At 37.0% G+C, this 22651-nt stretch overlaps 1 long non-coding RNA gene across 3 annotated transcripts; it reads left to right on the top strand.

Moving 5' to 3' along the window:
* Positions 1 to 478: 478 nt before the first annotated feature.
* On the top strand, positions 479 to 17229 carry LOC127075267 (uncharacterized). Of its 3 annotated transcripts, none has more exons than XR_007786328.1 (4): positions 479 to 1241; positions 1350 to 1562; positions 2080 to 2301; positions 15086 to 17229. It is a non-coding gene; the product is annotated as an uncharacterized LOC127075267 (long non-coding RNA). The 3 variants fall into 3 exon arrangements; XR_007786327.1 differs by lacking the exon at positions 15086 to 17229 and adding an exon at positions 13858 to 14158; XR_007786326.1 differs by lacking the exon at positions 15086 to 17229 and adding an exon at positions 13795 to 14158.
* Positions 17230 to 22651: the final 5422 nt, after the last annotated feature.

Genomic DNA, 22651 nt, shown 5'->3' with positions numbered 1-22651 from the left:
TTAAACTAGGTTTTAAATTTCTAGTTAAAACTAAATCCTAATTCTAATTAATACTAAATTCTAATTACCTTAATCAAGGTGATTAACCAAGTTTAATCTCAATCCTAAGGCTAATTAATTAACAAAAATTAAAGAAAATGAGATGCAGAACCTGGAACCAATGGAGGTGTGGACAGTAGTGGAGTAACAAATGGGCTTTAGGCCCTAAGTCTTCTCAAAAAACTAAAAACCAAAGCCCGAATGAATGTACTCGGTGGGGGTGCGGTAATGAAGAGAAATGGCCTGTGGCCAAATAAACATGATGGGCCTTGGCTCCACCTTGCCCGTGTCGGCCCAAAGGAACACGGAAGGGTGGAATGGACGGAAGGGAATAATGGATCAAAAGGAAAACACAATGGACCAAACCTCCCCCTTTGGGCCAACGTATCCTATTACACACCAATCCAATGCTCCCTTTCACTTAAGCTGAAACAAGAAGTGAAAAGCGATTATGCAAAAAAACAAAAAACAAATCATGAACGAAACCAAAAACTGGAAAAAGTGATTATGCGAGCACCAAACACCAAGTTGACAAACGCTTATGCGACGAATCCAAGCAAGCTTCACGATGACATTTCGACGCTCTCACGGCCGTGCAACTCGAAGCTCCAACGATCAACATCGTAGATTCGCCTCACACCGTGCTCAAAATCATTGTGTTCCCCTCTCAGCTCATACTTCGCATTGTTCTATCATCCTCATTCAAGTCTCAATTCTATTCTCTTCGCTATCATGTGCGCAAAAGCTAAACAACAATGTCGAAAGCTAATCGAGAAAACTCAACGGGTTCTTGTTATCGGTTTCAAGCCTTCGACAAAATTGACTCGAAATAGAGAACCTTCAACCGACACAACAAATCGAAAGCCAAGAGCCTTTAATCCGTGTCAATGAAATCGGAATGAGGCTAGCAATTCGCGTCGAGTAAGGACGTGAAATCGTGACGCCACACAAGCGAGTTATGATAAGTTGAAGCAATTTACGGGTTCGGCTCTGACGCGGTGGTTCAACAGGAAGGTTCGTCTTCTAGTGTGCGAATCCAGTTTTTGGTTTCGTCATTGATTCTTCTTCACCATTGCGAATCCAAATGGGGCGCGAACGTATTCAGGAAGTTCGCGCCGATAGCTTAAACGAGAAAGAAGAGATTCTCACCGAATCGTAATGGCAAGATGCTCCAATGCGGCGACTCCATGGCGATTGTACGGGTAATGATTCCTCTTCCTCTCTACCTCTATTGCTTTGACGATTCTTCCTTCTTCTTATCTTCGCTTCTGATTTTTTGTTCACTCTGCTTTCTCCTCCTTCATATGCAGATTGAAATAATTTCGGTTTGCGGCATCGAGGCAATTGGTTGCAGAGTGGAGGTTATGCAGAATCCATTATTTGCAGAATGAAGCTTGTAGAATAGAAAAGAAGAGAGTGATTGAAGAAGATGGAAATTGAAGAAGGTGAAGAATGATTCCAAAAAACCGGAGAAGTTTCTGATGGCACTGTTATATAGGATAGTTTACAACAGAATCGGGCAGGTCAGTTACCTTAGGGCAAGTGCCCAAAATTTCTGTTAGAATCTCTTTGTGCAAAGTTTGTTAAAACTTGAAAACAAGTTGATTTTTGTTAAGCTGGTTAGGAGTTAGTTATAGGTTAGTTATTAAGTTAGTTAAACAAACCGGTACACATAATTATGTTGAAGCAATTCAGTTAGACTGTTAGTTACTAAGAAGTTGGTTTAGTTAGGAATGTAATGCAATACATATGGAGTTAACTTGCTTGTGTTTTGCTGCCTTTGGATATGTTTAATAATCAGTTAGTGATTAGATTAACAAATTCCACTTGATAAAATACAGTCTCAGTTCAGTCTTTTAGAGTGGATTTAATTTCCAAATTAAACCATGTGGGTGCTATGTTTTTTCTACATGCTGGTTGAAGCTTCTGCTTATGATTTAGTGCAGTTAGTTAAAATCTGTTATAGTGTCGATTTCAATTAGTAATAAGTTAAGACCCTATGTTCTGCCAATTTGCTTGACCATGTTATGGATTTTGTAGGGTGAATGTTGGTCAACAGTCCACTTTGTTACAAGATAAACTGAAATTTCCCACCCTGAAATTTCCCACCCGACTCCAAAGTCACTTGTTTAGGATTGCTTTGGGCTGCCCATTGAAGTATAGCATGGTACCATATCGGCTTCTGGTTCTAAACTTGACAAGCCTGTTCGTTATCCCAAGCCTTGAGTGCCACAATACGGTCATTGTGCTTTTCCCGCTCAGGTTAGCAGCTAGTTATTTTTTATTTACGTGCTGGCATTTGTGTGTAGGGTTGTACTAAACTAGTGTCGTTATAAAATGTGAATTCTCATGGAACACTAAATGTTAATAAAATTCAAATGAATTCTTTTTTGAAATTAAAAACGCTTAGAAATAACGGTGTCAATATTGTTGGCTTAGGGTTATTAAAAGGTTAATTAGTAATCATATTAAGATTAGTTAAATGGTTAGCGGGTTCTAATCTTTCTCTGTTAGTTAGTTGGAAAATCTTACTCTATTAACATTAATTTCAGCCAGTTATAATGGAGGTGGATCTAGTTGTTACAGCTTGAGGTGTATTGGTATATGTGGTGGACATTTTCTTTGAAAGGTAATGTTAGACGGTGTGGCTAGTGATCGAGAGGGGGTGAATAGATCATCTCTTTTAAATAAACGGATTTAAAAAATCTTATCAGAGTTATTGAAACTTAGCGGAAAATTACAGTCCCGAATCGACTTCCGTCTAATCTGAACCGCTACTAGAAAACCGGACATGCGAATTTGTTGCTGGATTTGAATAGGAACGGTAGAAATTATTAACACCAGAATATTATCAAATCAAATGCACTTATCACTAAATTCTAATTCCAATGAATAAAACTCAGCTGACAGTTTTGTCAAATATTTGGTGTGTATGTGATCAATGATGAACAATGGTGGAGTTTAGATAAAGAAGTTTTCTTGCCACTATTGTATCACGAAATGTACAGCCACAATACACCAACTGAAATCACAAAACTGTTGAAAACGTAAATATAGATAAGGAAAGAATACGATACGCAGAGATTTGGTAAGGAAGTTCCCCACTGTCGTCCTCGCGTGTGGGTACGTCTCCCTCTCAATTTCAAATGAAATTGAGAACTGTTGTTATCAATAATGCCGAATTCGTTGATACAAGGTTACAATACAAAGACAGAAATCTAAATCCCAAGATCTTCTTCTTGTATAAAACCTCCACTTGATCTGAGCTCGATCAAGAATTTCCTGCAAGAAATTGCAAACAATTCACCGGTTCCACGACCTGTTTGCGAAATTACCCAATTTCCAAACCCTACGCTACGGCTGAATCTGTTCTGCAAACGTGACTAACAAACCCGCAAGAACACTCAAGTTCTTGAAGGACAAACCATTTGGTTTTTCCTCGAAACCCCCTTCAACCTTCAACTCAGCTAGATCCTCGATCATTCCACTGAACACCTTAGTTAGATCCTTGATCGTTCCACTGAACGTTATCTCGTTGATCCTTTAATCCTAAGAACAAGAATGATTATGTGTTGATGTTCTTGAAGAAAAGAGATTGAGAAGATGAAGAAGATGAAGTCTCTTTCAGGTTTCTAACTGCTCAAAACAATTGCTGCTACACACTCCTTTGATTTGTGTTACAACATTTTTCACTTCTGAATTCGTGCTTTTTAACTGAGCTGTCAAAATACTTCTTATATGTGAAAGACAGAAGCTGTTAGTAGACAAAACAAAATTATGTATTGATACAAAAGATTATGCATCGATACATACTGTAGCTTTGATTAATTTTAGAGAATTAATACAAGCATGTATCGATACAAAGCTCGTATGTATCGATACATAGAACATTTTAACTAAGCATGTATCGATACAAAGCTCGTATGTATCGATACATAGAACATTTTAACTAAGCATGTATCGATACAAAGCTCGTATGTATCGATACATACTGAAGCAAAAACGTTTTGTAATTTAAAACAAATTTATGTATCGATGCAGATGAACATGTATCGCTACATACTGACACAAAACAGTTTTTATGAGTTCTTTTAAGAAATGTATCAATGTGGATCTTTATGTATAGACACGAAACAATAGTATAGGTTAAAAACACAAATGAAACATGTAAAATAATGCACAACCAACAATTAGACAATGATCACACAAATTACTATCATTCAAAACTTATTCAAAGTAAAGAATTTGCTCACAAACTCCCCCTTTTCGATGATGGCAAAGTTTTAGCAAGATGTGTGATACTCCCCCTGAGTTTGTGCATATCTGTCAACATCTGCATTTCTCCCCCTTTGTCAACATCAAAAAGAAGAAAAAAACAGTTTTATCAAGGCAACATGTTGTAGCAGGACACAGCAAAAATGATAAAGAAGCGAACAATCACAAAGAAGGAAACTTAAAAAGTAAAGAATCACTCACAAAGAATGACAAATAAGGGCAATAACACCAGAAGTAAGCAGAAGGAAATAAGCATTTAACTAGTAGAAAGTATTTAAAAATTGCATAAGCCAAGACATATAAGGTGCAACTAATCTGAAAAGAAAAAAACTCAAGCAACATGCAATGAAATGCAGTGAAATGAAATGATGATGGTTTAATGTGGATTATAGCCACCACAGGACTCCTCGTCATCTCTATCAGGATCTCTGAAGCTTGGCGGAGGCGGAGGAGGAGGCATTGCATCTGGATTGTGGCCCATGAAGGTGTAGTGCCTGAACCGGTCCTGAACTTCAACACTTCTGAATCTGTCCATAATACCAGGATTGGCACGGCAGTCGTCCATAACACCAGACATTTCATTGTAGAAGACTTGGTGCCACTTAACCAAGTCTGTGTGCCAAGAATGTTGGTTATGGTACATCCGTGTATGATCGTCATGCCACTCACGATGCTCCTTATGCCACTCACTTTGTTGTACATGCCAAGACCGTGCCTCTTCATGACGTTCTTGGTTGGCAAGCTCCATTTGTTGAAGCATTTGAGTTAGGTGCGCAGTAGGTGTTGAAGATGAAGCACCGCCGGAGAATGGAGGAACCGTTGGTTCAGGTACATAGTTGGTTGGAGACCACCTTTGTGGCACCCAATCACCCCAACCAGCATTGTCATCAGCTGCAGGCACATTTGCTTCGTTCACATCATGCATTTCTTCATCAGGTTGGTCTTCAACTACATGAATTCGTTCAGAAGGCACATCAAAATTATAGATCCTTATTTTGGATTTCCTTTCAAAGAAATAGAAACATTGACGTTCCTTGTCCCACCGATATCCCATATGAGATAAAGTGGAAGAGTCAAACTCTTGAGTAGCAGATGGTGATATGAGAGGAACTAAAGGGATTTCAACATTCCAGAACGTAAGAATTTTCATGATTTGAGACGCATAACCAAGAGCAACATTCTTGGCACTGTTACGCACGAAAAAAAGACGCTTCACAAAGTTATTTGCCCAATTCAAGGGAACCTTATTTTGAAGAGTATACAAGAGATGAATGCCTACCCTGTCTAACCTAGAATGTCCACTGTTTGCTGGACGCAGAATGTGCGAGATAATCCACTGAAGTATACGAGGAATTTTCTTAATCATACCAGACGTAACCTGTTCATCCTCACCCAGCGGTCTGTCCAATTTCAAGATAGATAGAGTAAACTCCTTCAGGTTAAAGTCAGTATCAAACTTCAAGTCATGCCAAGTCTTGAAATTATGGGACGGAAGCGGAATTTGAAACACTGTTTCCCAATCAACAGCCTCAAAAGTATAGGTTCTGACACCAATAGAACACTTAAACATATATCCTTTACCAGATTGTAAGCCAGCATAAAATGCACGGATAAAATCCTCATGGTAATCATCCTTTGTAGTAAAAAATGAACCAAGTTTTTGTGCATTAAGGAGTTCAACCACATCATTGAGATGCAGATGAATAACATCATGTTTATCGAAGACATGGGGTTTCATAACTAACCTTGTGTTGAAAGAATCCTCAAACTCAGTAGCAATTGCAGGATGAAGCAAATCTAAGGCATTAAGAGGAATTTCTGGTAACTGCTGAGAAGTGCCAACCGGTTCCTTTCCTTTTCCTTTTCCCCCTGCTCTAGCCGGAATGATTCTTGGAGGCATGGTGATGAAAAATTGAAGAAAAGTGAGATGAATTTAGGGTTTTGGAGAGAATGATGATGAAGGAGATTAGGGTTAGCCGCAGGTTTTGAGAGGTAGGAGAACTGCTGATACCAAGTTTGTGAAAAGATGTGATAAGAATTGCTGATGTGTCGATCCATGAGTGAAATAAAATGCATTTAATCCAAAAACAATCAGTATGTGTCGATGCATATGGGAATGGATCGATCCATGTCACGCATTTTTGTTTTTAAAGGGTCTATGTATCGATACAAACGACGAATGAATCGATACATACTGAACCAATTTTGACAGATGTGAAATGAAGAAGACATGAATCGATACATACATCTTTGAATCGATACATACTGATGCCAAACCAAATTTTAATTAATTTTAATGCAGTATGGTTATGCATTATGAAGTATGTCATGATAATGATGCCCAAGTATAATTCACAAATCAGATATTAATGTTCAAACAATATATGCAAAGAAATTCACATAAACGAAAGTAAGGAATTTTGTTCTAACATACACAATCACATAGTTCTAAAAGAGATATAGAAAGGAGTGATATTACCTCTGTTGATGTAACCTTGTGAGGTATAAATGAAATCTAAAACAAATCTCATCAACCAAGGTGAGGCATAATATAAATAAGAACAAACATGCTTAAGACAACAATGGAGAGAGATCTAAGATCCCTAATTCACGACGAATGTTGAAGAACGGTTCCGTTGCCAAAGGTTTAGTGAAAATGTCAGCAAGCTGGTTTTTAGTATCAACATGCTCAAATACAACGTCTTCTTTTTCAACATGATCGCGAAGAAAGTGATGTCTAATCTCTATGTGTTTAGTGCGTGAGTGTAAAACAGGATATTTAGTAAGGTTTATGGCACTAGTGTTGTCACATTTTATTGGAATACGTTTGAGTTGAATGTTAAAGTCTTGTAGTTGTTGCTTTAGCCACAAAATCTGAGCGCAACAACTACCGGCTGCAACGTACTCAGCCTCTGCAGTTGACAAAGCCACAGATACCTGCTTTTTGCTATGCCAACTTACCAAGGAGTTTGAAAACAAGTGACATGTACCACTCGTGCTTTTCCTATCTGATTTGCAGCCAGCAAAATCAGAATCGGAGTAACCTACTAAGCTACTCCTACTAAGCTACAATCACTTCCTTTGGAATACCAAAGCCCATATTTAGATGTTCCATGAAGATATCTAAATATACGCTTAACAACTTTCAGGTGTGATTCCTTAGGATTTGATTGATATCGTGCACACATACAAACACTAAACATGATGTCAGGTCTAGAAGCAGAAAGATACAGAAGAGACCCAATCATACCTCTAAATTTTTTGACATCTACACTCTTACCATGCTCATCTTTATCTAGATTTCCGTTGGTAGGCATAGGGGTGTCAATTGATTTTGAGTCGTTCATTCCAAAGCGCTTGAGTAGTTCTCTGCAGTACTTTGTTTGACATACTGCTGTACCCTCATCAAGTTGCTTTATCTGAAGATCTAGGAAGTAATTCAGCTCCCCCATAAGACTCATCTCAAATTCACCCTGCATAACCTTAGAAAATTCTTCGACCAAGTGTGTGTTAGTTGAACCAAAAATTATATCGTCTACATAAACTTGAACTAAAAGAATATGCTTTCCCTTGTGTTTAATAAAGAGAGTATTATCCACTTTACCTCTTGAATATCCATGATCAATTAGAAATTTGCTAAGCCTTTCATACCAAACCCGAGGGGCTTGTTTAAGACCATACAACGCTCGTTTTAATTTATAAACATAATCTGGATTTTCAGCATTCTCAAAACCAAGAGGTTGTGAGACATATACCTCTTCATTTATGACACCATTTAGAAACGCACTCTTTACGTCCATTTGGTAAACCTTAAAATTATTAGAACACGCATAGGCAAGCAAGAGACGTATAGCTTCAAGGCGAGCAACTGGAGCATAAGTTTCCTCATAGTCTATGCCCTCCTCTTGGTTATACCCTTGTGCTACTAAACGTGCCTTGTTCCTAGTTATCACTCCGTTTTCATCAAACTAATTACTTGCGCAGAATTATTTGTTATTGCTGGCATGTAAAGTGGTTGTTGGTTTAGTCTACTCATGTTTCCGCCATACCCTGACCCTTGTAATGGTGAAGATATATTGGCCACAGAATCAGAATATAATACCGACGAATTGTGTAAATTTGCCATTACCGAAGTTGGCATTCCAAATGGTTGTTCCCTACCAGGCAGAGGCATGGTGAAATTTGTCACAAAAGGCCTAGAAGTATTCCCTATCGGAGGAGGTGTCCCAACAGGCATTTGTTGCGCCCTAATGGACGAACTAGGGCCCCTAATGGCCTAGAAGTATTCCCTATCGGAGGAGGTGTCCCAACATGTCGATTCCCCACATAGAGAAAGGCCATGGTGATGAAATCACATTCAGAAGTGTCGGAGGAATATGAATCTTATCCGCGTAAATCTGACACTTGTGGCATTTCTTCACATATTTGCAGCAGTCAGACTCCATTGTCAGGCAATAGTAGCCTGCTCTCAACATCTTTCTAGCCATGGCATGTCCATTGGAATGAGTACCAAATGAACCCTCATGGACCTCAGTCATCAACAGGTTTGCTTCGTGTCTACCCACGCATCTGAGCAAAACCACTTAATTTTTGTAGTGGTAAATTCATGATCATCAAGCTATGGATAAGCAAGACATTAAATAACAAGACTCACCACCGCGCTTTTATTGTTTCCAAGGGAAAAGGGAAAAGTACGAACAAAATACAAAAGTAAGAAGTTTTCAAATCAAAACTAATAAAATGCCAGAGATTACAGGTAAGGGGGTTGGTTACACAGAGGGAAGGTGTTAGCATCCAAAGTGTCCTAGGTACTCCTAGAGAGCCCTTTTTTGTGTGCATATGTATTTTGTACAAAGTGATCAGACTTGTGCCTACGTACCAACATAAAAATGAGGGATCAAAACCTCGTAGTTCGTGATACAAATTTCAAAGTGGGTGCATTGCTTTTAACAAAAATTAAGTTTGAAAGGCACAAAGGCCTAAAAATGGTTTGAATGAGTTAGTTCTTTTTTGGCCTTTGAAAGTTTAGGTCAAGTATAGTTAAGTCTATTTACAAGTTTGATTAAGAAAAGAAGTTGGAAAATGCAATGACATAAGGTCAAAGTTTCTAGTTTGCAAAGTGGTCAAAATTTAGAAAATAACAAGTTCAAACAAAGAAGTTTTTGAAAGGAGGGAGATATTTTGAAATTAAAGAAATGAGAATGAGATGAAGAGACTAATCCTATGCACAAAATTAAAAGTTAAGAGTTGAAAAGATCTGACCGATGGGTAGCAATCCAATAGGCTAGAATGCCATATAGAAATCACAAATTCCCTTGGATATTAGAATCAAACAACAACCAATGCATACAATATTAACTTGAAGAACAAGACATCAAATAAAGATAGCCTCATCCAAGCTTTAGCCACTCCATAATCTTCTTCAAATTGGCCTATGTAGCAAATGAATTCCACAAGCCACAGGTTCAAAATAACAGCTTCATAGTGATCATGTTGCAGATGAACTTAACGGGATCTTTAAAGATGTATTAGATGAAGTTTCAAACTACAAGCACTTGGTTTTCACAAAAGTTGGCATCGGCCAAGTCTTTATTGCATAGGGAGGTTGTCTAGATTCTAAGTCCAATTGTCCAAGATCAAGTCAACCGTCCACACAATAGTCTTTTAGGGTTTTTGTTATTATTATGTACATTAATGGTCAAAGACCATTCAAACAAATAAACTATACACAAACAAGATATATCACACAATATGGTCCAAGTGGACAAAGTGAAAAGGCATTAACATAAACAATTAGAATGGTATGAATAATGACAAATGAATAAAGCTGAAAAATCAAAGTGCATTAAGATAAAGGACTTGAAATTAAATGTTAGTTGTTAATGAGTTAGAAGTTAGTATTGTTTTGCTTTTGCTTGTTAAGTCATTCTTTGGAGAACACTCAACCCACTTATCACAAGAATGGATCATTGAGCCAAGACATCTTCCAAAGGAAGGAAAAATGCCAAGTTTCCACATAATACCATGAAACAAGGGAGACTTACAATCTCACTAACTAGAATGCTATGTCTTTTTGTGTCAAAAATTTAGCGCTATGTTAAGCAATCGTAATTGGACTTATGTAGAAGTCACAACTATTTGAGGCCGGGCAATAGAATTTTGGTGTTAATGCATGTTAGAGACATAGTATAATGGACTATGCTCATGAAACATACCACACACAAAAAGAATATGCAAAATCTCATCCATACTTATATTGATTTTTCAATCAACTAGCTTTAGGACTTTGAGATATCATAGGCCAAATGAGATGGATGCATAAAGAAGGGGAATTAGATGAAGAGGGAGGGAGATGGATCAAAACTCAAATTGGTCAAAGGAGGATTTTTACCAAATTAATATCATTCGTTCATTTTGGGAGATGGAATGTACATTCCATCAATCCCCTAAATCCAATGATATTAACCTAACAAAGTCAAATCAACCTTGACCAAAGCTCAACAACACAAGTCAAACTTACACAAACCATCACAGGAGGTCAACACAATTATTTGGAATTTATTCAATTTAAAAATATTAAAATAATGCATTTAAATTAAATATGGTTTGTCAAATTCCTAAAACCTCATCAAAACACCAAAGAAATGGCCATAAGATTTATCATAGGTCAAACAAGGTCAAAGGACCTTGGAGAAAAAATTTCAGATTTTTTAAAGACTTAAAAGTATTTTTAAACAATTAAAAATAAATAAAAAATCAATTAAATCATGAAAAATATTAATAATGATCCAAAAAATAATTTTAATTCAGAATATGAAAGAGGAATTTATTTAAATTTTTTTGGTGAAGCTCTCATACTTTTTAGATCAATATTAAAATTAATATAAATTAATTAAAATCAAATGAATTAAAACAAAAAAAAAACAAAAAAAACGTGAGCCACTTGATCTCCCTCATTAATTGAGGTGGCATATCAAGTGGACACAAACGCGCGTTCCATGATGGAACCTAGTCAGCGCGCCACACGCGTGGTAATCAAAACTAACGCCTAAGATTAAAATAATTTGAATGGATCATGTGGTTGGGAGATGTGCCAACACACCGCCGGAGCCAGAGCTCCGGTCTTCTTCTCCGGTGGACCTCACCGGACTGGTCCACCCTCAACCATCACTAAAACAAAAAAAGAGGACATGATCTAAAAGAAAAAATGGCGTAGAGCACGAATCTGACCTCAATTTCAACTAACTCCAAATATATAAAAAGATATGAGGAGTTGAATTTTGAGGTGTGACAACTCATTTGCTTCGATTTAACCTCGAAGCAACTCATACTTCTTGCCTACATTGGTAGGACTTTAGACAACCAAAGATCCAAGAGAATTGATGAGAATTGAGTGAGAATCGAAGAGATGAAGATTTCTGAAATTTACCTTCAATGATGTGTAGAACATGATGTTGCTTGCTTCAAACTTGATCTGATCACACTTGAGAAGCTTGTAGGAGAGGTTTGACAATGGTACGAAGCTTTGGATCCTGGAGTTCTTGAATCTCCAAACAGTGAGATTCAAACTCAATTTTCAAATTGAAAATTCTCAGGTTTTCCTTTGAAATGTAAGGGTTTCAATTGGGGGGCAAACCTGGGGTGCAAGGTGTGTTTGAATTGAGCCAAAAGGCCTATATTTATAGCAATTGGGACTGATATTTGCACACTTGAAAAATTGCTAAATTTGGACATTTCATGCACAAGCTTGCATGGGCGTGTACAGGCCCATGAAGCAATCCAATTTGATCCATGTACAATCATTCTGAAGTTCAAATGAGGCTTGGTTGTCAAGGCAATGTGAAATATGATTTTTGGCATTTGATTTCTTCCAATCATGCAACTCTGTTAAAGCCATGCGTAGACCTAGCAAATCTCTTCCAAAATGCATGAACTTAGGTTCTTTGGAAAGCCTAGGTCAAGGGGAACAAGTTTGATGTTGAACACTTTTTTATTTGGAACTTGGATCATGGTGAATTTTGAGGTGGAAGTTTGGAAATTTCAACATGTTGAAATTTTTTCTAAGTGTCAAGTCATATATCTCAATATTCCACCTTGCTTAATGTTTTATGTGCACTTCAAATGAGAAAATTGTCTTCATAAAAGTTGTATCTATTTCAAATACCTTCAAAATGGTCACCAATTTCATGTCATTTGGATTTAGAATGATAGAGGTATGCATTTTTGAAGTTTTGAAAAATCACTTGTTCAATGGTATAGGTCAAAAATGACCTATAATGCATCCTCATATCACATGCTCATAAAAGTTGAATTAGATCTAACTCCAAACATAAAAGTTGAATTAGAAATCTTGAATTTGATTTTTCAACTTGGAAATCTTTCAACTCATAAACATTGAGCAAGTTATGGCCTTGGGAAGTTGACTTTCAAATTAGGAATTAGACAAAATGACCTATAATGTTTCAACATAAAAATGATTTTCCAAGCAAAACTAGCTCTAGGTCGAAACATAAAAGTTGTTTGGAATGTCATGTAGAGTAACGTTTCTCTTGGAATCATTTTCATATGGTGAAAATTGTAGGAGATAGGGTCTAGGGAGACCCAGTTTTGATCAGATGAATTCATCTAGCCAACCACCATCAACCAACTTGCTAACCTTCAATTCTCTTGACTTTTTAGGCTCATGGTAGATCATATATGCATAATATGATGAATTTTTGAAGTTTACCTTGATAAATTTGATTAATTGGTGAGATAGCTTGTTGGAGAAGTTACTCAAGATACCTAGTCAAACTAGGGTTTCCAAGGCAAATTACCTTAAAACTCTTGAAGAATACTTGATCAATATAACATGTAGAGATCAATGGGAATCATATATGATACTTTGAGACATTGTGGATCAATATTTGATTGTGCTCTTAGCCATGAGGGTCTTAAACCCTAGATGTGAACTTGATGAGTTTTGATGATCATGTCATACCTACAAAAGAGTTAGGCAAATGGAAAGACATATTTTTGGTATTTTGGTTAGTAAAATGACAATATACAAGTATGATACAATCACATGGTGCTTGGTGATCTCTCCCAAAAAAAACTCAATGAAAGAGCGGTAAGGAGGATGCCAAGGTGTGATCCCAATGCTAATGCATATGATGAAATTGCATGAGGGATCTTAGGGTCAAAATTGGGGTCTTACACATGGGCCTTACTTATAGGAACTCTTGTTTGTGTCGATTCCTGAACATTATGCAGACCTAATGGTAAAATTTTCTCCTAATTTATTTTCCAAGTCATTAGGAACAACTCTTATGGTTGTAGAATATAATCGTCAATGTTGTTTCGAGGCAGAGTATAATTTTTGTAGTTGCTTTCATTTGCATAAGAGGATCCAATCCAATTCCAAAAATTGATTTTGAATTATACCCGATGTGCGTTCAATGTTGTATGCTCACACCTCACACTACATTCTATATTTGACAGATTTTCCGTGCTCAGTTGATTGATTGACCGATGCGGTTTTATGCACATATATGCACATTTCAGGAGGTATTGCAACAGGAGTTGGAGAACGATGCGACTCCTCTGAATACTGAACACGTAATTGACTACATGCGGTACAATGGAGGGAACGGAGTTGTCGCCACTGTTAGGGGTTATGCTTTTCCTTGGTAGCCATCACGCTTCAAAAATAGATCTTGTTTGATGTAAAAACTTTATATTTGCATTATAAGTTAAAGGTTGTTAAGTAAGCTCTTGGATTCCGTTTCTTTAGTGTTTATGCTCAAAAACATCACGGTGTTATGCATTGCAATCTTTCAGGATTTGAATAATTAAAGTTTTTTTACACTATTGAATCATGCGGATACTTACTACCGTGAGTTGTGGAGCAAATATTATAAATAGGTCGAAACCTATAGAAACAGGCAGATTCATGGACCTTGTCAAAGTAGTTTGACACATATCCTGATGGATCAAGTTTTTGTTGGTAGTATACCCACACATTCTAAAATAAAATTGCAAGCAAAGCATGGAGATATATTGCATAAGCCAACCGTACCAAAGTTCTTGTAATTTTCCTCTTTCTTTCTTGTAATCTTTTGAAATTGCACCTTGCAATGTAATTGAACATTGAATATAACTCATGATCCAATCATAACCTCTACCTTAAATCCAAATAAAACTTTCATTCCATGCCTCATTAGTCTTGAAAAGGGGTACTCACACATGTAGACTTTAGAGACAAACTTGAGTGATAAAAATATGCTCACAAATTAGTCAACATGTATCCTTTGCCTACAATTTTATAATTCTTCCTCAATAGTTACTTTCTCCTCCAAATGAACTAACTAAAACGAATCAAGACACTCATCTTCTAAGCCACTGTACACTTTATCTGAAAATATCTGATCATGGATCAAGAAATCCGTATGTTGAGAATCTAAAGTTAATTAATTAATCAAATGTTATCAGACCTTTGACCTGATAATGCAAAATGCAGATGAATGATATGGGTAACTCCTGAATGTATGATTAAATAGGAAAGTATATGTAAGACCCTAATTTTGACCCTAAGATCCCTCATGGCATCACATCGTTTGCTCAATGCATTGCCTCAAGGATCATACCATGTGTGGCTCCTTAACCCTAGGGTTGGGACTTGTGTGAGTGGTTTGAGACCACCAAGCATGTTTGAATTGTATATTATTGCTTTTCTTATTTGTTTACTAACCAAAAGCACAAAAATATGTCACTAACTCTTTTTGTTTTGAAGCTCAAGTGATCATGTGTGCCCATGCTTCTAGGAGGCTCCTAAGCTCAATGAAATGGCTAGATGAAGATGAGAACAAGCATGACAATGGTCCACAAAGTTCCTAATAATCATATATGTCTCCCAAGTATCTCAATTTGCCAACTTGATCAAGATAACCCAAAGAGCTTGAGGATTGTTTCCCAAGGAAACCCTAATTCAATTGTGCTTTGACTGTGCCTTGCTCATGAAGCAACCTCAACCTATGATCAAATTCAATCAAGGGAAGTTAATTCATTCATTATTTTATGCATATATGAGCCTATGTTAGTATCCTCAATCATTCATTCATCAAAGATTTGAAGTTTGACCTTGAGAAGTTGACTAGTCAAGTCATCTGACTAAACTGAGGATCACTGAGACACAACTTTTGATGTGTTTGTTAAATGAAGATAACCCCAAGAGAAACAATGTTCTTAAGAACCATATTAACAACGTTCATGTTCATAAAAAATCCATTTGAAATTGGGAAGGTCATCATTAATTTCAAAACATTATAGGTCATTTTGACTAAAACCCTAATTTTGGGTCAACTTCCCAAGGACCTAACTTCCTTATTTTTTTTATGTTTTTAAGGTGAGACCAATTGCATTGGAAATTTTAAGATGTCTAATTCAAATGATATGCAGGACAAAATTTCATAATTCTAAAAGAAACACATGTGATAATACAAAACATTATATGTCACTTTGGAACAAAACCATTGAATTTGAAAAATGTCCAACTTCAAGTGCCCATAACTTTCTCATTGAAAATCCAAATGATGCAAACTTTAACTCCAAATTGATCATATTGAAAAGATATACAACTTTTATGTTGAAGGTTTTTCCAGTTGAGGATTTCATCATTGAAACAGAAGAGCTTGAAGTTGCTCACTTTTGGCAAAAAATTTCAAAGGGAACCTAGACATGTTTTGTACCTCAAACTTCAAAGCTAGTTTTCATAATTTTCCAAACTCCAAATGGATTTTTGCCCAAAATAGTTTTTGTTCCTTATGTCAAGAGCTTTCCAACAATTACTCACATGACCATGTTTGGATTTTCCACGTGTGATTTTCGAAGGGCTTAATGTTTATGATCAATTATGCAGTTCATATTTGAACTTCATATGCAAGCAAATGCCAGGCCTTGTGCACGTCCAATTCACTCCAAAATGATCTCAGCTTGCAATTCCGTTCACTTTTGGTCCTCACATGCGCCTGTACAGGCCCATGCATGAAGGACCCAAAGTTCATGCACACAAGCATTACACCTCCTTGCATCAAGCTCAGCTATAAATACATGTGCTTGCTCATTCAAAAACAAACCTCAAGGTGATTTGAAACCCTACTGAATTGGAAACCCAACCTCACTCAAAGGAATTTCAGTTTTCATTTCTCAATTTCAAGCTTGAATTTCAACATCCTTAGTTGATCTTCAAGTCTTAATTCCTTAGCCTTGCATCATCATCACATCTCCAGATCAAATTGGACTCAAAAGCTTGAAGAGACCGTGATGTTCAAAGCTGCATTTTAGAGGTATATCACTCAACTGTTTTGATCTGAATCTTGCTATACAATGTGGTGGTCTGAAGTCCTCGAGCAAGAGGCAGGCCAGTGGTGGTCTTAATTTCATGAATCGTACCATTTCAGTTTGTGCACCTTGATTTTCAAGCTCAAATTTCTCATTAAATAGAAACATTGAGGAAGATCCAAGTTTACAGGGGTGATGTACATCACCCCAACTTCATTTTGGTACCTGGCTTGTTTATTTTGGTTAAGGTTGAAAACCCTGCGCGTGGTGGCCGAAGTTTGTTCTCTGGCCGGAGAAGATGGTGGTTTCCACCACCATCCCCACGTGGGAGCATCTGAGCCTTTGGATCTCATTTAAATGTTGTAATCGTGTCCATTACTTTGGCTGACTTGTTTTAAATACATTTGTTGCGCGCTTGACTTTGGAGCATGGTGCATCAGTGCTTCTGGACTGCTTGATAACGCCACGTCATTTAATGAACTCATCCAAGCGCTCCTGATTTTTTATATTTTCTTATTTTTGTTTTAATTTCTTTTAATTCCTTTTATTTTCAAAAATTCATAAATATTTTATTTGAAGTCACAAAAATATGAGACCAATGGCAAAAAAATTCTTGAAAAACTAGTTTCATATTCTGATTTTTAATTATTTTTGTTACTTCATTTAATATTTTTTTTGAATTATTTGGTTTTTAATAGTTTTTAATTCATTTTAAATACTTTTTGATATCTGAAAAATCCAAAAATATTTTCTTAACACATATGGATCATGATAAGTCAATGAAAAATAGTCTCATCAATTTCTTAATTGATTTGAGATTTGAATTCATTTGTGTTATTTGTATTGTTTTTAATTGTTTTAAAAATAGTTTCTGATTTCAAAAATTGTTGAAATATTTTGTCAAACCTTGTTTGACCATGTTAGACCTATGAGAATTTAATTGGACTTGTTCAAGTTGATTTGAATTGAATTTGAGGTTTGACCATATTTTGTCCATTTTAATTTTGCATTTATTTTAATTCCAAAAATACCAAAAAAATATGTATGACTTGTTGACTTCTAATCTTCATTTCTCTTCTGTTTTACATTGGTTGATGATGATTTGATTCACATTTAATCATTTGTGTTTGACATTTCAGTGATCTTTCCATTTCATTTCATCTTCATCTTATTTCTTTTTATTTTGGCCAATGAGTTAATGTCTTATGGTTGGTCTTGACATATGAGAGGCTTAACCTTCTTTGATCCAAATCAAACTCAACTTGATCCAAGATCAAGCGAGTTGCTTTGTGTCTAAGATAGGTTGCTTCTTGGTCAAGCAAAAAAAACTAAAGTCCATACAAGGCCTTTCCTCTTTTCTTTTGGCATTGCAAGTTGTAGGAGTTTGGCTTACTAGTCATGATCTCTAACTTGTGTTTATTTTCCTATAGTTTTACTTGACCGTCCTCAGATAGGTGTGACTACTACATTAGTCCACTTACGATTGCTTAACATAGCGCTAAATTGTCTTATGACACACTAACATTAACCATACTAACTACTAACTTTAATTTAAGCATTTAATTTCTTGCACTTTACTTTAATGCAATTTACTTTCTTGCTCATTTGTTCATATTGCTTTTTCCTTTTGCTCACTTGAGCATATATTTTATGTTTATTCTATCTTCCTTTTGCTCATTTGAGCTCATTATTGTATATAAATATATTGTTGTCTTGTGTTTGCTTTGTGTTTGTTTGTGTGAATCCAATGCAAAAGGAGGAAGGACTTAGAATTAGGACCTTACCTATGCTTAAAGGAGTTAAAGAGAAACTAGGCCTCATGCCTTTAGAATGCTAAATTTGTTGAAGAGAAAATAGGCCTCATTCCTTTAGAATGCTAAATCTTAAAGTTGATTTCAAAGGACTCCCTCATCTAAACTCATTCTTTGTCCATTCCTCTTATTATGTTGTGAACTTTTTGATGTTTGCTCTTGTGTGATAGGGATTCCATCTTGAGATAGTAAGAAGAACCATTATCATGAATAGCCAAGTTAAGAGAGACAAGCCAAATGGAGATCCTAGGAGCTTGAATGAACATTTGTTTTGAGTGATTATTGCTTGTTAAGTCCAAAGGAAAGGATCATCTTGAATCATCTTTATGATCTCAAGAAAAGTAACTCCAAGGGTTTTATCCCTTTTCTCATCTTTGTATGCTTTAGGACTAGCTCTTCTCTTCTTCTCCTCACTCTAACCCAAGCCAAACTCATTTATGGGCAAACTTTGACTTTGTTTCAAATTAGAAACCTAGGCCTTATGCCTTTGATTTTTTCAAACTCTTTTCTTTAATACTCATTGTAAATAAACCTTAATTCAACTTTGACTTTATTTTATAGATAAATCTAACTTGTAAATATAACTCACTTCAAGTTGATTTTGTGGTTCCAATGGCCACCTTTGTTAAAACTTTTCATAAACATTAGCCATATGTTTGAGTTATCATAGTGGTTGATGTAAACCTCACCTTATCCTTAGTGATTGGACTATAAGTCTTCCATACTTATTATTGGGTTAACCCCTCACTAGTATGTTGAAGCTCTCCTCACATGGTGGATTGTTGGTTTAGGTTGAGTTTTCTCCCTTTGATAACAAAAGATCTTAAGGCTTTTGATTAAATCAATTCACCAATATTTGTGATTTTTACCCCGAACTACGAGGTTTTGATCCTACCTTTGTGATGGTACGTAGGCAATGGGTTCATCCATTCAAACAAAAAAATTGTAAATATAATATTCTCTTCTCATCTTCCCAATCTTTTGCACATATTTTCACAAATACCAACCTACAATAAACATTTGCAAAAAGGGCTCCCTTAGAGTACTAAGGATGTTTTGGGTGCTTAAAAACTTCCCATTTCATAACCAACCCCCTTACCCAGATCTCTGACATTTTTATTAGTTTTTAATTTGATAAAACTTCTTACTTGGCTTTTGTTCGCTTTTTAGCCTTTCCTTTGGACAAATAAAAGTGCAGAGGCGACTCGAATTGTATGTTTACTTTTGGTTTAGTCAATAAACCATAAGGTAACGAATACCCTGCTACAGAAAAGTGGAGACTCTGCTGGGGATCTTGACTATTCCCTAGTGGGTTTAGCCTACTTTTTGCTTATGTGTGTTGTATGTTTATATTTATTTGTGACATATTTTTGTGCAAATTTGGGATGACTGTATTGTTTGGAATGAATGAATTGCCTTATATATCAATTGCTTGTGTGCTTGGTGGTCTCTTGTGAAATGAGTTATATACCCGAACTCGAGTGCACTTATGATAGGAGAATGGCATAGTCTTGTTGCCTTGTGTGGAGTTATTCCTTAGCAAATTGACTTGCAAGCCCATTCACTTGGTGGAGGTCTTGTTGGGATCAATAATGTCACACGAGTAGTCGTGGTTAGGCATTACTCTTTCCAATATAAACCTTAGAAGCTAAGGACCTTAGATACCTAGCCCATCTTGGCCTATTTTAGGACGTAGTGCGAAGGTCGTTCAAGTGTAAGATTTGATACGATTGTTACACGATACTACACTCATAAGAGTCTCTCTTGAGAATGTTTTTGGAATACGAGTAGTCGTTTTATCCGATAATATCCGAAAGATGAGATGACGACTATGGGGACCTTTTTTGAACATGATTGTCAGGTTTAACCATAGTACACTCCCTTTGGGTGGTTCTTAACCGAGACTCCATGCTCGTGACTTGCAACAAACCCTTGATTCGCGATTGATCCGTTCTCATATATCTTCAATATCAATGGAACTTGGGTGTGGATAAGGTGTAAACCATAATCCACCAAAATGGATGATTGATATTGATGATGACTTAAGCCATCCCTTGACCTTTGTGTGGTGTGACTTGCTTGATCCTTGAGTGTGATTGTTGCATCCATGCATTCATGCATTCATTTGCATCCATATCATCAACAATGAAAATTTCAAGGAACTTAAGAGGTCTATTTACAAACTTTCAGACATGGATAAGCAAAGAAGGAATACGAAGAAGTACAGTTTCAGACAACCCGACTTGAAAGAGTTAAGGAGTTTAACATCTTATGTATTAGAGTCTTTGGAGTTCAAAGCTCGCCATGGGAAGCTTTTGTCTATTCTTTCTACTCAGGTGGATGAGGGTCTGATGAGTGTGTTGGTGCAGTCCTACGATCCTCTATATCGTTGCTTCACTTTTCCGGATTTCCAGCTTTTGCCTACACTTGAGGAGTATGCCTATCTTGTGGGTATACCTATCGTGGATCAGTTGTCGTTCAGTGGTTTGGAGAGGGTTCCTTCTTCCCAAGAGATTGCTGACATGTTTCACATAGATGTATCTGGCATTGTTGCTCATATGACTACCAAAGGTGAAATTCAAGGTCTCCCATCTGATTTCCTCATTGCCCAAGCTACTCTGTTTGGGAAGGCCATGAGTAAGGAAGCTTTTGAAGCCATATTTGTACTTCTCATCTATGAACTAGTGTTATTCCCCAACATCGACAATTTTGTGGATGTAAACGCTATTAGGATTTTCTCTACTCTTAATCTCGTTCCGACTCTGTTGGGTGACACTTATTTCTCTTTGCACATGAGGAATGCAAAGGGTGGTGGATCCATTGTGTGTTGTCTTCCTCTGTTATACAAGTGGTTTATTTCGCACTTGCCTCAAACGCTCGCCTTCAAGGAGAACGAGGGATGTCTACGGTGGTCCACGAGACTTATGTCTCTCACTAATGATGATATCTTTTGGTATAACCGTGTATATGATGGTGTCCAGATTATTGATTCTTGTGGTGAATTCTCCAATGTGCCTCTTCTTGGTACATGTGGTGGAATTAACTACAACCCTGTTTTGGCTCGCCGTCAGCTTGGGTTCCCCTTAAAGGATAAACCTAACAATATTCTGTTCGAAGGTGTGTTCTTTCAAGAGGGTAAAGATCCCCAGAACTTGAAGGGCAAGATGGTCCGCGCCTGGCGCAAGGTTTATAGGAAAGGAAGGAAGGAGCTTGGTCCGAAGAATTGCGTTGCTTTGGAACCCTACACCACTTGGGTGAGGAAGAGAGCTCTTGAGTATCGTATGCCGTATGATTATCCGAGACCTACCCTTATGGTTATGGTTAGGCCTTCAACCCTCCCTAACCAAGGAGTAGAGGAGTTGAGAGATGAAGACCGATCGCGTGCTTGGGTTCGTGAGCGAGAAGAACTTCTTCAGCAGCTCAGAGATAAGGATACAGTGATAGAATTTCTAGAGCATCAGGTTATTGATGAGCCTGATGATGTGGTTACTTCTCTTCTTCCTCAGTCATCCAGGTTTTGGAAGAGGAAGTATGATCGACTTGCTAAGGAGAAGGCCGACATGGAAGCAGCTTATGAGAGAGAGGTGAAGAGGCTTCGTGCAGCTTATCTTCCGGTCTCGAGAGCTTTGGACGATTGTTTCTAGGGCTCCATAGGATGTCTATTCTCCTTTCCTCTTGTATTGTATTTGGTTACCAAAGTTGTACTACTTCATTGGAGTAAAAATTTTCCAAATATTATTGCTATGAATATTCCATATATGTCTTAGAGGATTAATATTTTCAAATATTTGCAAATAGATCTCTAGAAAGTTCCTCAAATAAAAAACAAATCAAATGCACGAACATTGCATGCATCATATGCATAAGCAGGTTTTGTTCTGAGCCCTTGATCAGTGGTCTAACTCTTTGCTCTTCATTTATTTTGAAGACAAGCTGACGCACCGGTATAACACAAGAGCCAATCTTCCAAGACTAATGGAGTATTTAGAGAAAGAGAACCGGGAACTAAAAGAAGAAGTTGCTAGGCTGACTTGCATCATGGAGTCAGTGCTAGCCGCTCAGAGCCAATCGTCGCCAACTCCTCCCGCGAGGACTGTCATTTCAGAGATAACTTCTTCAACTGTGCCTGCTGCGACAGCCCATTTTGCGCCTACTATGCCAGCCGGGTTCCCCTGGGGAATGCCCGCCAACTTTGTGCCCGAGGGTTT

Source organism: Lathyrus oleraceus, chromosome 4 (assembly GCF_024323335.1).
Source record: "Lathyrus oleraceus cultivar Zhongwan6 chromosome 4, CAAS_Psat_ZW6_1.0, whole genome shotgun sequence".
In the NCBI taxonomy this organism is placed as follows: Eukaryota; Viridiplantae; Streptophyta; class Magnoliopsida; order Fabales; family Fabaceae; genus Lathyrus; species Lathyrus oleraceus.
The sequence above is the reverse complement of the archived record's forward strand: the minus strand, read 5'-3'. Positions and strand labels throughout refer to the sequence as shown.